This window comes from Pan troglodytes, chromosome 9 (assembly GCF_028858775.2).
Source record: "Pan troglodytes isolate AG18354 chromosome 9, NHGRI_mPanTro3-v2.0_pri, whole genome shotgun sequence".
Taxonomy (NCBI): domain Eukaryota; kingdom Metazoa; phylum Chordata; class Mammalia; order Primates; family Hominidae; genus Pan; species Pan troglodytes.
The window spans coordinates 7244745-7251607 of record NC_072407.2 but is presented as its reverse complement, the minus strand read 5'-3'; the positions used below and the strand labels follow the sequence as shown (position 1 = coordinate 7251607).

General features: G+C 46.2%; 1 protein-coding gene across 33 annotated transcripts in view; it reads left to right on the top strand.

The window, feature by feature from the left end:
• Positions 1–329: 329 nt before the first annotated feature.
• NAP1L4 (nucleosome assembly protein 1 like 4) overlaps positions 330–6863 on the top strand; it is a 48005-nt gene continuing 41471 nt past the window's right edge. For 6 of the 33 annotated variants that reach the window (XR_010147447.1, XR_010147448.1, XR_010147449.1 and 3 more), the window contains exon 1: positions 364–492. The gene's annotated coding sequence lies outside the window, so the exon portion shown is untranslated. Of the gene's footprint in view, positions 518–630; positions 1235–3472; positions 3616–4617; positions 4672–6863 lie in introns of those variants that run through there. The other 27 variants (XR_010147451.1, XM_009459716.5, XM_063783739.1 and 24 more) reach the window with 20 other exon arrangements.

The following is a 6863-nucleotide window of genomic DNA, read 5'->3' as shown; positions in this document are numbered from 1 at the left end:
CACATCAGCGGGCGCACGGAGTGCTGGAGGCACCGACCCGCCGCGGACGGGATTGAACTAGGGAACTGGGAGGGCGCAGGAGATAAAGACGGCCGGGGCCCACGGAGAGAGGTGGTGCCCAGTGTCCCGCGAGGATGTGGTGCCACCCGGAGAAGGTCCCGGGAGCGGGGACCCGGGACCCCCCGGAACCACACACGCGGTCTCCACCTTGCCCCGCCCCATTTAAAGAGGCGGAGGAACGCAGGACGCGCGCCGCGCGGAGGAATATTTGCATATGGCGCGGCGTTTCTTCGGAGGCTTGTGATTGGTTGCTGACTGCGGCGCGAAGCGCAGTTGACTTGCGCCGCGCTCGGCGAATCGCAGCCTGTCTTGCTCGAGGAGAGAGGAGCTAGGAGCCTCGGCCAATGGGAGCCGGCGTTGTTGGAGGCCACGGCGGCGCAGCCCCAAAGCGAGCGAAGCTAGGGTCGCCGCCACTGCCGCAGGAGGCGTGAGGTGCGGAGACACGGGTGCTGGGCCGGTAACGGCGCGCTGGGGAGGGCGGCCGGGCCCGGACGGGCGGGTGGGGCCGCGGGTCCGGCGCGGGCGCGGCGGCGGCCATCTCTGGAAGCCTCGGGGCGGTGGGGCAGGGGCGGGGCCGCGTTCCGTTCGGGGCAGGCAGCGGCGGCCGCGGCGGGGCCTGGGGCTTGGGGCCTGGAGCCCGGGCCTGGGGCGCTGGCGGGAGGCCCCTCCCAACTCCCGGCGCGCCTCGCCCGGCTGCCCGCCTCACTGAAGGTCAAGGCGCTTTGTTCTGCGCCGCGGGCGGCCTCCTGGGCGGCGGCCCCGCGGAGGAGGCGAAGACGGCGAGAGGCGGCGGCCGCTCAAATCTCCCGCTAGCCCAGCCCGCCCCGCGTGCGGGGGCTGTGGCGGTTACACGGCCGGGCGCGCCGGAGCGTTCAGGCTTCCCGTTTTTAAGGTGGAGACGTCCAGGACTTCTTTATTAGATGTTTAGGAATTTGAGTTTTTCCGCAGGGCGATTGTCATCGTGAGCCTCTGTGGGGTCAGGCTGGGCTAACTGGGGTTTTGATGTCAGTTTGGTGTGGCCGAGGGCATGTCTGACGGGGAAGAAAGTCCTTGGCGTTGCTTCTTAGCTGTTGGGAGCTGTGCGGTGCGAGCGAGCTGGGCGGCGTGCGCTCCCCGAGGACTGGCCTGAGTGGCCTTAGACTAGTTACTCACGGGACTTGGTTTCCCAGCCAAGGTGGGCAGCAAGTCTGTTTACTATTTAAAACCGTCTTTCACAAGGGAAAAGCAAAATTTCCAAAAAAAAAATTGTACATGTTATGGATGGGAAAGTGCCATGCTTTTCTTTCAGTTCAGAGATGGTGGAAGAGGTCACATTTGTATTTTTTGACCTGACCAGAGTCTTTGTTTTTTTCAATTTTCCCCTTCTGAATGCTTTCCGTTCACCCCAGCGAAGGATGGCCTGGTCATGATAAAACTTTCCACCGTCCACAGTTCTCTAAGTCTGATTGCGGGGCAGGAGGCAGACATGTTTAGGGTCCAGTAAAGGGGACTCCAGCCTTGGGACCTTTAGACCCTAACGTGTGTGTCACATCACCTGCCTGGGTGACTGTGCGCTCCTCTGGCAGGAAGGTCCGCCATTTCATTATGTTCTCGGAGGAATCGTCGGGGCACATTCGTCTGTGCTTTGGTTCGCATCCCCCAGTCTGCATTACTTTTTCCTGTAGTAATCCGTGCCTTATCCTCCTGCATTAGGTTTACGGGGTGAAAATAGACTTTTAAAAATTCTCTTACCTTAAAAATATACAAATATGTAGATTAGGTTGTTGGACTTTAAAGGTAAGTCTTTCTAAGTTACTGCCTTCCTGTAATAGTAACTATACCTCTAAATGACTAATACCTGCACTGCGCACCAGGGACTCCTTCAGCCTGTTTGCGTGTGTTAACTCATTTCATAATCTAATAACCTGAGATAGATGCTATTGTTTTTCCATTTAACTACTCTGGAAGCTGAGGCCCTGGGAGGTTAGGTATAATGACTTGTCCGAGGTGACAAAGCTTAAAGACCCAGGCAGTTTTAACTGTACCCAGTGTTACTGCTTCTGTAGAGGGAATGAAAGAAGTTTTAATGAGAAATTGTTTTCATCATTGTGCTAAGCGTAACTGAACTCTAGCTTACGAGGTTTTGAGCTGGTTGATCATTTCCATCTCAAAATTCTCTTATTCCACAGAATGCCAAATGCCTCCTATAGTAGAATTTTGAGATTCAGACTGGGATGAGCAATTGCTAATGGAATAAATAATATGCAAATGTAAAATGAAGTTCAGAGAAAGCAACGTGGTGATAGAATGGGGAAGTAATCCAAAGATAAAATGAGTGACTACAGAGAGAGAGAAAATTAGTTATTTAGTAGTAGTTCACAAGTTTACTTAGAGATATTTTTACTAGAATTTCAGGGCCTTATGATGTGATTTTTATGAACCATTTTAACACGTTACTGCCGTCTTAAATAGCTGTTATTACATATCCAATTGCAGTCTTTTTTTTTTTTTCCTGGTTGAGCAGTGTTAGCTTCAGAATGTCTGCAGTTATTTGTGCCTATATGTCATAGTATCTTAACACTTTTGTGAATTTTGTTGTGTAAGCTTTAAATCCGGTACTGTTTTTCAAAATGAATATGGAGTAGTCATTGGAGAAATTGGTTGAATTCTTTGCAGTAGCAAATAAATTTTAATCATTTTTAAGTTTGATAACTTTGGTAAACTGAATTCTGAGAAGTTTACACATGTTTTAGGATGTCCTCAAAATGTACAGGGCATTGTGTTTTGCAAATTAGCCATTTAGCCATCAGATTCTTCTGTAGAATTTTGATCTTTTTGCCCATATGAGAGGTAGTTCTTATTTGTATGGAGGTTAAGTACCTGCGGATGGGATGTGTTCATCACCACTTTACAGTATGAATTTGAATTTGAAACTGAAGTGAAAACTTTTCCTAACCTGTCAGTTTTTAGTAGCCTCTTGTTATTGACCGCATGTTAATTCCCTTTGTTAGCTATTCGCAGCTAAGTGTGGGGACTGAAATCTTCATTTTGTTTTCCTTCTTTTGAGCAGTTGATAGTCTCTAGCATCAGGAGGAGGTGACCTCAAATATATATGTATATATAGTAGTGCTTTTCTTCCTTCCCTTTAGTTGTCTGCAGTTTAAAAATTATTGTGATAAGTGTATGTTGTACTTCCAAAAATGTTGCCAAAGAGCCTATATTTTTCAGTTTGTTTTGGAAGAAAAATACTTTGTGGGCAAGAAGGTGATTTAAATTCCTGACGGCCTAAGAGGCGTCAGCTGTGTGAAATAGGCGAGTGCTGTTACTGCTTGAAACCATGATGGTTTATATTTGAATAAGACAGCAGAGATGAGCTTGTTGGGAGTTTGGCCTGAGATTGCTAGCTAAGGAATGCTTGCTTTTTTGCTTAAAGGGAAATGTGTTTTAGGCTTCCAGAGTAGAAATCTGATATTACTTACTTTGATTCTTCGACCACTATGGTGATAGGAAGTAGCTGATCTCTGCAGGAAACTGCTGTTACCTGGCCTCAGCTGAATTTTTGTGGGACCTCTTGAGGTAAGCAAATTTATGCCTCCCGAAACTATAGTTGTAAGGTTTGTCTTTGAGCATATAGTAATGGAAAACCCTTATCAATAGGTAGATAGTAAATAATTTTGTATTTGGCTGCTAATGAAATTTTTAAGAAATAGTTTGTGGTGATATAAATTAGTTTTCATCTGGCAGTCATTGGTTTTCCACCCTGCCCTCTTGAGAGAGAACAGGGTTGCTTTACTTTGTTTGCCAGAGCTTTACATTTTGCATTTAGTAACAGAGGCATTGTGTTTTTATAGTATGAAAACAACGAAAGATCACTTTGTGAACTTTACTTTTTGATTTTGACCACTTCCTGTGTAACCTTAAGTTTCTTACAAGTATCCCCTGTTAACTGTTAAAAACGAAATGTATGTTCATTTCATGTCCTTGGGTCTTTTAAAAATGCACTGTGCATTATCCGGAAAAGCCTGTTCAAAAACAAGATGAGATAATTTCTGTTTAATTTGTGGTAGAAAGAATGACTGTACACTTTTATGTGCAAAGGTTTTAAGTATAATAATTAAAATAGTACTTGTTTACTCAGTTACCGAAAAGTAGCTTTCAGTGATTTGCATCTGTTTACTTATTCATGAGCATCTTCTATGTACTGGGCACAGTTCTAGGTACTGGGGCCTCCCGCAGAATAAAACAGAAGTCTTTGTCCTTGTTTCTGCTATGGGAGACAGACGAACAAGTTAAATGGTGGCAGGTGCTTTTGAAAAACAGTGCAGAGGAGTAGGGACTTTGGTGGTTGCAATTTGAAATAGGTAGAGAGGGAAGTGCCTTACCGACAAGATGACAAGATCTTTTAATATGTACTGGATTAAGAAGTTAGCCTCATTGAGTCGTATGCTAATGAACTGCCCAGAAAAGAAGGGTGGAGGAGATGGGAGTGCAGCAGTGAAGACTGCTGCGCCCCAAGTAAAATGTAGTGTTTTGGTTAAGGAAAGGAAATCATTTTTTGCTTTCTTCTTGAAACCCCAGGGCTTGGCACCCCACAAGTCTCTGAAGAGACAGTCTGCTGCTGTTCGGAGGCAGGTATTTCAGTAGATCTTGTAAGCAAACATGAATGACTAAGGCAGTGTTTCTCCTCTGTGTCTTCAGAAACTGCTTGAGATGTGTGCATGCCGTCCCGGGCACCATGCGTGCTGTGTACTGGTACCACAGAGACAAGTTGTCATTTGGTAGCAGTGAGTTAAGCAAAGATTTCTTGGCAACCAGTCTCATCCCGAGTCTATTGCTGGGCCTTGGGACTTCTGTATTGAGCAAGTAGACAGGGTCCCTGCCCTCGTGGAACTTGTTCTTTAGTGGGCAAACATGTATTATTCATTGCTTTTTTTTTTTTTTTGAGATGGAGTCTCGCTCTGATGCCCAGGCTGGAGTGCAGTGGCGCGATCTCGGCTCACTGCAGCCTCTGCCTCCCAGGTTCAAGCAATTCTCCTGTCTCAGCCTCCCGAGTAGCTGGGATTACAGGTGCTCACCACCACGCATGGGTAATTTTTGTATCTTTTTAGTAGAGACGGGTTTCACCATATTGGTCAGGCTGGTCTCGAACTCCTGACCTCAGGTGGTCTGCCCACCTGGGCCTCTCAAAGTGCTGGGATTACAGGCGTGAGCCACCGTGCCCAGCCTATTCATTGCTTTTAAACATTATCATGGGCCTGGCATGGTGGCTCACGCCTGTAATCACAGCACTTTGGGAAGCTGAGGTGGGCAGATCACCTGAGGGTCAGGAGTTTGAGACCCTCTCCCGCCTGGGTGACAGAGCGAGACTCCACCTCAAACAACAACAACAACAACAAAAAACCCAGAACATTATCATGGAAAGTTTAACAACATGATTAACTTCTGATCCTGGAGAGTGGTAATGATAGACTGGATCAGGAGTCTACTGGCCTGGGCAATAGAAATGAAATCTGGACTGTCTCAGGGCTTCGTATAATCACCAGCTTTTGTGGGTGGGGATGTTGGGGTGTCCTACAGGGGTATCTTGATTCCTTCTGAGAACAGATCATTTCTTTGTCCTTTCTGATGTCCTAATCTAAAACATCCAGTACTCCTGGAGGATTTGAACTTGTGCCCAATGGCTGGTCAGACTCTCTTGGATTGAGAATGTTGGATTGCCATTCCTCAGACTGAATGTGGGCCAAGCAATTGTGCTTTAGAAATTTATCTAAGAGGCTGAGTGCGGTGGCTCATACCTGTAATCCCAGCACTTTGGGAGGTTGAGGCAGGTGGATCACCTGAGGTCGGGAGTTCGAGACCAAGCCTGGCCAACATGGTGAAACCCTGTCTCTACTAAAAATACAAAAAAAAAAAAAAAATTAGCTGGGCATGGTGGTGGGCACCTGTAACTCCAGCTACTTGGGAGGCTGAGGCAGGAGAAACTGGGAGGTGGAGGTTGCAGTGAGCCGAGATCGCGCCACTGCACGCCAGCCTGGGCAACAAGTGCGAAACTCTATCTCAAAAAAAAAAAAAAAAAAAAATTACTACCATCCCTAATTTTGTAGGATTTATAGGATTTGTAAGGAAATTATAAGGAGTCTTGTGAAAACATTAATTACATTTGAATTAATTTTAATCCTTCAGTTATCTCCCATAAAGACATTGAGGACCTTTGAGTTTATTAAGACAGAGTAAATATATAAAAGTTTTGGGGAGTACGACTACACTCTCTAGCTTTGTCTCTCAAACATGGCCCAATTTTTTTTTTCCTTTCTTTTTCTTTTTTTTTTTTTTTGAGACAGGGTCTGGCTCTGTCGCCCAGACTGGAATCTAGTGGGACAATCTTGGCTCACTACAACCTCCGCCCCCCAGGTTCAAGCAATTCTCCTGCCTCAGCCTCCTGAGTAGCTGGGACCCCAGGCGTGTGCCACCATGCCCAGCTGATTTTTGTATTTTTAATGGAGATGGAGTTTCACCACGTTGGCCAGGCTGACCTCGAACTCCCGACCTCATGTGATCCGCCCGCCTTGGTCTCCCAAAGTCCTGGGATTACAGGCGTGAGCCACCGTGCCTGGCCATGGCCCAATTTTATAGTTACTCTAGCTATAGAGTAGATGTTTTCAGTTCAAAATTAGGAATTTAAGGTTATATTTTGTTACAAAAATCTTTAAAAATTTCATATGAAAACAGTTGTTTGGGGTACAAAGAAGTTAATCCATAAATAGGATTGTTACAGTGACTAATATAAATAAAAGAACATTTGTGTAATCATGGGAATTATTTTA